This window comes from Gopherus flavomarginatus, chromosome 10 (assembly GCF_025201925.1).
Source record: "Gopherus flavomarginatus isolate rGopFla2 chromosome 10, rGopFla2.mat.asm, whole genome shotgun sequence".
Lineage (NCBI taxonomy): Eukaryota > Metazoa > Chordata > Testudines > Testudinidae > Gopherus > Gopherus flavomarginatus.
In genome coordinates this window covers 36,113,569-36,123,693 of record NC_066626.1, presented here as the reverse complement: position 1 = coordinate 36,123,693, position 10,125 = coordinate 36,113,569, and the positions used below count along the sequence as shown (strand labels likewise).

The 10,125-nt window shown below is 36.2% G+C and overlaps 1 non-coding gene across 1 annotated transcript; it reads right to left on the bottom strand.

Moving 5' to 3' along the window:
- Positions 1 to 2,071: 2,071 nt before the first annotated feature.
- Positions 2,072 to 2,212, bottom strand: LOC127030549 (U4 spliceosomal RNA). The gene has a single exon (XR_007768414.1). It is a non-coding gene; the product is annotated as a U4 spliceosomal RNA (small nuclear RNA).
- Positions 2,213 to 10,125: the final 7,913 nt, after the last annotated feature.

Here is a 10,125-nt window from a genome sequence, read left to right as displayed (position 1 = left end):
TACAAATTCATTATTTCATAATTTGTTCCAATCTCTTTCCAGCTATTGAGGTTAGACTGATTGGTCTATAATTCCCCTTCCCCCTCCTTTCTAAAGGTAGATATTATGTTTGCAATCCTGACCTCTCAGAACTCAATAAACCTCCTTGAGTTCTCAAAAATGATCATTAACGTTTCAAAGATTGTTCAGCTAATTCAAATACCCTGAAGTGACTTTCATCAGACACTGCCAACTTGAATACATCTAATCTTTGTAACTTGTTCTGTCCCTATTTTGGCTTGTGTTTCTTCCTCCTTCTCATTAATATTAATTGTGTTAAACATTTGGTGACAATTTACCTTTTTAGTGAAGTCTGAAGAAAAATAGGCATTAAACACCTTAGCCTTCTTGATGTCTTCGGTTATTAGCTGTCCTTTCCTGCTAAGTAGAAGACCCGTGCTTTCCTTTGTCTTCCTCTTGCTCCTACTGATCTTATAGAATTTTTTCTTATTGCCTTTTATGTGCCTTGCTAGTTATAATCATTTACCTAAAGAGGTAGAAGGTTAAAAACATGGGGAGACAAATATATCGTCTTGATGCACACCAAAGAAAATTAAAAATAAATCCTAATTTTGTGTGTTATATAAACTGTGGACCAATTCATATAGATGTTTGTAAAATAAGAAAAATCTATTCTCTGTGGGAAGATCCATATTCTGCAAATTGTGGGAAAACTATTGTCCAAGTGCATTGTAAGCTAAATTACTTAAATAGCGACATCTTCATTGCTGAAGTACAATTTGCAAATCCCAGCTATAAACAAGACCCTCTGAGAGTTACCCCTTTTACATTATAGTGATACAATGTCAAATCATGAATAGGAAGCTTAATAAATCCCTTTGTGTATACATTGTATTACATAACTCAACATTAGCCTATTAGTTTTTTTTAAAAATAACAGCATAAGCATTAATTTTGCAATCTGATAATACAGCTGTGTAGAGAAAAATATTTTCTTCTAACATTTATTTAAGTGTTTTAATGAATTTGCTTTCACCGTGTTCTGTGTTTGTTTTTTGTGTTTGTTTTCTGCAACTATTTTAGTAAATGAGTTTACTGATAATAATGGTCATGGAAACAAATGACTTTTACGCAAATATTGTTGAATATTCACTGAATGCAAAATTTAAATTTGGTATTCAGAAGTATTCATACCAGAAACCTGATCCTAAGAATTAAATTCATCCTGTCAATGAACATGAACATATCATACGATCTGTGTGACCAGTCAAAGCAACTCAGTTTTGACATTTGAACACTTGCAATGGATTTTATGAATAATTTCAAATAAGAAATTAATTTAAAAATAAACATTCTGTTTGCAAGCAACTCACTAACAGAAAAAGAGTTATTATACACAGAATTAATTATTCTCTCAGCTCTACTCACATATCACCCTTTATCTGATGATATCTGGTTTTTTTCCTCAATAGCAATGCTAATTTATTGATTATTGTTAGATTTTATCAACAGCACATAAAGATAATCATCACTGTTAGGTTGCAAGGCCTCGCTTCTAGGTTTGGAATGAGGCCTGCACTATCAGAAAGGGTTCCAGGTTTGAGAGCCAGCTCTCGGTCCTTTTCTTCTTGGTAGAGAGTTTCTGAGAGGGCTGGAAAGATAGAATATTCACCCTCTGGAGAAAGGGAGTGCCTTGTGCTTTGCCATTTCTCCAGCCAAGGAGCAGCAATGGTAGATTTTAGATGGAGTCATATCCAGGCTTCACTAATTCTAAGGAACTCTGGCCAGAGTTTAGACTGATGGTGTAAGATGGGAAGTGGGGGATTCTTTGGGCTGCAGGTGGTTCAGAGAACACTCGGAGGGTTAGAAAAGAATAAATAATAAAATCATTGTTGCACATAGATACAAGACAATTCTGAGTACTTCTCCCTCGATAAGTAACTACAGTGCGAACGACTCTCCAATTTCACAAAGCTTGTCTAAAGACAAACTCACTAACATCTCCTCCTTGTCAATTTCTATTAATGGATGGTTCCTTTTTTTTTTATTATTATATTAACAATTGTTTTTTTTTCCGTAGAGACTGTCAAAAATAGCCAATGCCAACTATATTTCAAGTCGTCATGGCGAGGTATTGGGAAAAGATTTCAATTAGCAATAATCGCGCCTCGGATTAACCTCATTGGCTACGATACTGCCACTGCTGAAACCTCTAAATAGTAACATAAAGTTGTAGTTTTACGGTTTGTTGATCCATTTCCTGCTAGACCTTCCATCTCCCATACTCAAGCAAACACTTCTTTTGCCATTAGCACCAACAGATAATTGTGTCTGCTGTCTTGCAATATATGTAATGTAGTTCAAACTAGACTTGGATGAAAAGAACAATGTTAGAAGTTTAAAAATGTGTCTGACATTTAAAATAAGCCTTTCCTAATAGTTGCCTAACAGTAATGAGCCAATAAAGAGGATTAAAAGCTAGAGAGCACAATTCTCTGAGGCTACTAGGCGCTTTTATCTGACACTTGATAATTTACTCTAAAGGAACATCACTGGTTACTTTAATCATTGGTTAGTTGATCACTTTTCCCTAAAGTACCGATTAAGAATAACAAATCTTACTCTGTATGTCTGTGACCGTTGAAGGACGTTGAAGTCTGTGACTGTCTGACGCTGCAGTTTTTGTATATTGATTTAAATGGGACTACTCATGTTCTTAAACTTAGACACGTGTTTAAGTACCCGAATGAACTAGAGTTTCAGTAGCTTAGAAAATCTCAGCCTTAGTGTGCACTTCATACCCCACACACTGAAGTTGACGGGAGTTTTGCCACTGACTTTCATGGGACCAGGATTTCACCCTCTTGCTTTTATCTCTTTCTTTCAGGATTTAATCTAACAGAAGTTTATTGTCAATTTAAAACGTTTTTTAAATAATTTTTTGTTAAAAAAACAAAAGGAATAATAATTTTACATTGAGAAGAAACAGGATTTTGGCTGAAGGCAACTGTGGAACCGCTCTGATCTGGCAATGTTAGCCGCATTATTCCTTTATGGTGTTTCCCTCCATGCTGTTCTGTTTATTAAGTACTTATTTACAGCTCAGTAAAAATATCAGCTGTGGACATTATGAGGAGAATGTGAATGAGCAATTTTTTCATATAACATGATTCATTTGGTATGGAACAAAAATATACACACTTGCCCAATCTTCACTTCCATCTGCCACATTTCCCATACAACTAATGTACAAACCATCTATTACATTTTTATCATCTTTTTAAAGAGGTTGAAAGATATGAATAGTTCTGGAAGGTGGCAATGGGAAATGGAGTTTTTCACACTGGTTTGGAAGCAGTCTAGGTCATTAGTGACTAAAACTTATCATCTGACATCTACTCAGTGGTCTATATAAAATAATGTAGTGGTCTCTTAGTTAAGCTCCTTGTGAATAAGCAACTCCATTGCATAAACTATTATGACAGTTGGAACCACTATGGAGGTCTTTGCAGAGATGCTAAGGACAGTGAAGGCATGGGGAAGGGACTACCCTCCCATACCAGAAGATGGGTCCCATACATCAAGGGTTTGGCAGAGCAGTATGGGGAAGGTTGACTGCGTTGGATTAGTTCAGTGTATAAATAACAAACACCCCTTAGATCCACGAGGGCTACTTTTACTTATGTAAAAACTGCAAATCACTTCTAAATTAGATAGCTCAAATCCATGTAAAAATACCACCTATAGCTCTCTATCATCCAGATAAATATTTCTCTCTGAATAAAATAAAATAAACCTTTTCTTGCTACTTTGCAATAATGGTAAATACCAAAAATTAGTCCTTGACTAATTAGTATAACATCATGAACATTTATCCCCCCTCTCTCTCTGTATATATATAGGTATAAAAATTGCTAGACATTGTCTGAACTCTGTGGAGGATAAGAAGATGGGATGCAGAAAAAACACGCTGTCAGTAGCTATACTTGTTGTCAACAATTGAACAAGAAAACCAGTAACTAATCAGTTTTTCACTCTAAATGCTGAGGCTACTTGTGATGTTGCACTCCATATGTTTTATGGAAATATGCTTATGAGTGTGAATATGATGTAACTGGAATATGCTTTATGCAAAGGTCTCTTGTAAGTTATCATAACAAAGGTTAAAAACTACTGAATATATTCCTCCTATTTGTATGTATGTATCATTCTTCTATCTGAAGCTAGAAATATGAAGTAAAACTCTGAGGTTCTATTGTAAATATGCAAAGTGTGGGCCATTCATGGTGGTTTAGAATCTTGATGGCTCCCATTGACTGGGACAATTGTTTGTAAATGGTTTATTTACCTGCAAACCTTCCTGTGTATCTGTGGGCCAACCCAGGAAGAATGGAAAGGGGGGGTCGGAGGGGGGTCTTACAGTGACATGTAACCATGTCACATGCTACTGGAATACATCTCAATCCTTGTACTTTTCCATTGATGAGGTGGGGATGGGGACAAGCACAGACAGAAGATTCCCACCTTGTGCCAAAGCTATAAAAAGGGGTAGAGCTGGACAAATTGGCTGCCAGTCATGAGAAAACCCCTGCTTACCACCTGAGATGTCTTCTGGAACTCCCAAGGACTGGGCCCAGACTAGGAAGGAGTCTAGTCTGTGAAAGAAACTTATTGGAACATCTCTGAGGGTGAGATATTACCTGTAATCAGTTTCTTAATGTATTAGGCTTAGACTTGTGTGTTTTGTTTTATTTTAATTTGTAACTTACTTTGTTTTGGCTATTATTACTTGAAATCACTTAAATCCTACTTTTTAAACAGAAGTGATTTTATTAAGTATATTAATAAACCCAGAGTGAGTGATTAATACCTGTGGGAGCAAACAGCTGTACATCTCTCTCTATCAGTAATATAGAGGGTGAACAATTTACAAATTTACCCTGTATTAGCTTTATATAGAGTAAAATTGATTTATTTGGGGTTTGGATCCCATTGGGAACTGGGTGTCTGGGTGCTGGAGACAGGTAACCTGCTGAGCTGTTTTCAGTTAAGTCTGCAGCTTTAGGGGTGTGGCTATGACCCTGGATCTGTGTTGCAGCAGGCTAGCATGTCTGGCTCAACAAGATAGGATTCTGGAGTCCCAAGCTGGCAAGGAAAATGGGCTCAGAGGTAATTTTAGCACATCAGGCTACAGTCCCAAGAGGGTCTCTGTGACCGATCCTGTCACACTACTGAAGTAAGAAAGAACCTTTTACTAGATTTGAATAACAATAGCATATTCATATCTCCAGACAGTAACTTCTAAATCTTGAATCACAAGTCTGATGAAGCTGAGGCAAAAAATATGCAAAAGTATCAAGCCAGGACTGTGGATATATAATACACAAAATCGAGTCTATAAACTGTAAAAACTAAATTGTAAATAAAACCACTATAATCTGAGACAGTAGTATATTTAGTAGCTAACTGCCACTTATAATTTTTGCTGTTAGTGGTAAACCATATGTTATTTCTCAAACAATTTATGGTTTTGCAATGGCTTTCCCAGGGGGGAAAAATGGCATCCGTTATACAAATACTGTGTACTCAGATTTAGGCTCAGATAAATTATTCTTTTGTACTATAAGAAATATAATCTGCTGGGAAAGCCAGATTCCATCTTTTAAACCTTCACTCTTCTAAAAACTATAGCTGTAAGTTAGCAAAGTTACTATCATTCTAAGAAAGGAAAAGTATAGTCATCACCCAAATTATAAAGTTAATCAATTTAATGTATGCCCCATGTAAACAGCAGTGAAGTCTTATTAACACATGTGCTCCCTAGCTATGAATTTATAGTTATTTTAGCTATTGGCATGGCTGAACATACGACTATCTGATGTCAGTGTCTTCATGCCAAATAACAGAATTTATCAGCAAACAATTAATTTCAAATTATGTCACAATTATAATTTACGCAATCACTTGTCACAGTGACAACTCTGACATTTTAGTACATTTGTTGCTGCAAGCAAAGAGCATGGCTGTATAAGATTGCATAGTTTGTATTATTATTATTTCTTAATTGTACATCCCTAGATATTCGTTATACACTGGGCTAAGACAAATGTTTGTTATTTGTAAAGAGAATTTTTTTCCCAGTAAGGCCCAAGTCATGGCCAGACACATGTGGCAGGGCAGTGGAGGCGAGACAGGGTAAAGGGTTGTGCAAATAACCTTGAATTCCTGCCTACATGGCCTAAATAAAAGCTGGTCAGAACTGCTGCTCCTGAGCACAAGGGGTTAAACAAGGGCTGCTACTGAAATGTAGGAGCAAACTGAGCAAAAAGGGGCAGAGAAGGTGCGGAGTAGGTACAGACTCCAGACGTGTGGTCCATTTTTTGTGGTCATAGACTCATAAGATTGTAAGCATTTTTCACACCAATCTGCACAGAAGGAACAAAAATCTTCCATAAAAGCCAGACAAACCCATTTCCAAAAGGCTTTAGGCATATCCACCATTTAGCATCAATAATAAATGGGACTACTATACTTGTGTGAGTATGTACTTTGCAACATGAATAACCATTCCACAACTAGGCCTGTGGGAATCCTTTAAGATGAAGGATGTTACATCAGAATAAGAGAGGATTAGTCTTTCTTAAACATTATTTATCTTTTATATTTATAGAACACAATATAATGCTGCAAAGCTCAGTTTTTAACACAAATCAACTTATAATACTGGAATTGCAAATATTTTGTTCTACCCATTAATTTACATAGTCTTTCAATATTTTTGGAATAAATATTTGTCACACACTTATTTTTAAAGATTTTTTTAACTAATCATATTTGGAGTGGTGCTTTCTCCTGATTTCTGTTTCTTAAAACAACATGAGTAGATTGGCTGGAGATGGCATGTCCATTTAGTTCCAATAGTTTTTCCTGATGAGACAGCTCTTTCAGCTTTTTATTGCACAATTCTAATTCCCTTCAGTATTATTCCCAGCGATTCCATGCTGATCAGCTGCCAATGTAGCATCAATTCTGGCCTAAGCAGATAGGCGAGTTTCAGTAGCAGCATCAAAGCCAGGCTGGTAGAAAGATATCAAAGATATAATTGTGAGTGCATGCAGGCAGATTTTGCAAAAATACACAAATAGCTACAGCAGGCAGATTAGAAGGTTTTTTGCCTTCTTTTGCCTCATGGGGCACAGGTCAGTTGCAGATTTAAAATTACTGTACTTAGGGCATTCTCTGTAGCTTGAAGTCATTTAACCATGATTTGAAGACTTCAGTAACTCAGCCAGGTTATGGGTCTATTACAGGATTGAGTGGTGAAGTTTGTGGCCTGTAATATGCAGGAACTCAGATTAGATTATTATCATGGTCCCTTCTGACCTTAAAGTCTATGAGTCTATGAATTAATTCACTAGGAATTAAGAGACAAATTTTGCCAGATCAACAATCAATAATACCATTCATTTTACGTTTCTCTTAATTAAATGCTCAGTAGGTGACACTCTTATCTGATAAATTTTCCAAGCATTAATATTAATTCAGGACACTAGTCTTGCGAGAAAACTTTTAAGTTAGCTGATTTCAACCCCTAGCTACTAGTGGGTCATTGGTCATCTTTGCCTGTCCTTCCAAAGAGTTTAAAAGAAATATTAATCTGTGAAATACAATAATCTATGAAGCATGATTTATAGTTTACAGTAAATTTCACTTGAGCATATTAGTCTTGGTTTGAACTAGGAGTTGAATGTTTTCATGTTCAAGGGGCTTGTAGGAAAACAAAGTTAACTACAAGCAGAGCTGATAGACTATTTAAAGAAAATACTTGAACACTTTCACACATAATGTTCCAATTACAGCATGCTATTGTTTGCTCATTTATTTATAAATCATTACTTCTGAGTATTTGGAGAACCATGAATTGTTAATGCATACAGAAAGTTTAATGGATTTTGCATGAATTTGTCCAAAAACACTTAATGGATGTGGAGTATGCAGTATTTGTTGTTTGTTATTCTCTAATTTTAGAAATTGCAGATATCCAGGAGCAGAAACAGTACAATGTGACTCAGGTGATTAAGAACACAACCATCAAAAAGGATTGTCCAAGGGAGCAGTTACCAATGATCCACAGGCTAAAGACTTCTCATTCAGCAAATATTTGATTATCAAATACATTGCCAGAAATTAGGTTTGGTTCATGAACAATTTATGAACAAAAAAGGGGGCTAAATGCACAGTAAATATTATTCTGAGTTAATAATATGACCAGCTTCTATCTGCAGCTATTATATTTAGCTTGCTGGGGGTGGGGAAGGGAGGGGAGAAGGTGCTTAGCATACTCTTTTGGGAGTCAACATGACAAGGGTCTCCTTACCCTTTCATTCTGATTTACTGATGCTAGAGTCTCATAGGAGTGGTGAGTGGTGTGCAATAGAACTTGCCAAAACCTTGAAGACTCCAGTAATTAAGTTTAGAGTTTACAGCAGGTCATTATACAATAAGAAAGCAGTTGTGGCAGATACTTTTGGCTGAAGCCATGGAGAAGGGGATTCTACTTTCAGAAATGAAAGGAGCAAAAAAAGAACACAAATACTATTAAAAAGGCAAAATTAGCTCATCCTGTGGTTACCCCATTAATATTAAATTATTTAACATTAGATTCACATTTCAAATTACAAATCATGTTATCAGTTGGAAGATCTAAAAGATTTTCCCAGGCAAGGAATTTCCTTGCTTGCAAGATTTAAATAGCTTTAAATGATTGCTTTCATCTATCTTTCTTTTCCTGATATTATCATAGCTATTTCCAATAGTTTCTTAAAGAACAAGGCAAACACTAAGAATTTTTTAAAATCTAATGCTGGACTCTAGCTATAATTGTTTGGAAGGAAGTGCTGCTGAAGCTATGAGCTATACTTAGTACCGTGGGCCAGTTTTCTCATGTCTTTTAGAGTTGCAAAGAACCACCTGCCTGAACTTGACAGAAAGCCAGAGAACAACTGTATGATTTACTCCCACCACTTCCATACAAGCTGTGGGAATGTAAGCTTAACCACTGTTTTCTTAAACAAACGATCCTGAGAACCATTTTTCAAAAGATACCACTCTGAAAGAGCTATTAAATATACTTTCTGCCCCCAACATTCTAAACATATGATAAGGATATAATGGCTTTAAGGAAGTGCTTGATTTTTTCTCATAATACTTATGACACGTTAATATTTGATTTAGACAATGAGTAATGTAATGTATTATTTAATAGCGGGGTTCTAATCACGTAAGACCTGATCCAACCCCTGTTGGAGTATACAGCAAATCTTCAGAACCTGTATTGAACCATTAGATAGACCATTATTTCCCTCTCCACAACCAAAGGCATTTAAATCATCCATCTCTAAAAGGATTTGCATGTGACTTGTTTACGTGTATTAGCTAATAAATAATGTCATACCTCTGTTTTATAGATACTTCTGGAAATGTATGTGCTAATTTATGGAGAATTATTGAATAATACCAAGAAAACTGTAAATTATTCCCTTTGAAGAAGAAATACAGCAACAATAATATAAAGACCACAGAAATGAGAGAGAAAAATAACATGGTAACTCATTGTCACCAATGAAATATTATGTTAGAAACATATTTATATAGTGCCTTTCATTCTTAAAGAACCCAAGTACTTAAAAATATTAATTGGATTAATACACAACCAGTGCAACACTTACTCCAGGGGAAATTCTGCACCAGAATTGTGCACTTGTGCATAATTAATGAGTCATGCATATTTTTTTAATTTTTTGCACAGAAAAAAGTTTCTGCTGAAAATTTGCTACAGTTCAGCCTTTTTCCCACCAGAGTGCTCTGTGGCGCTAGAACACAGTAGCCACTACCAACCAGCTAGGGAAGAGAAAGATCCTGCCTTCTTCGCGGCGCCTGTTAGACCAGATCAGGAGAGAGGGGCTATGGGGAGACAGACAGCATGGGGCTTCTGAGGGGTCAGACAGGGCCTCCAAGTTTAGACCCAGGCTCTTTCCGAGCAATTATTTCCCTCTTCCTCAGCTCCTCCATTACCCCAACTCCCCCCAGCCTTTGCACTGCTTCTGAGGGGCGAGTGTGTGCGGG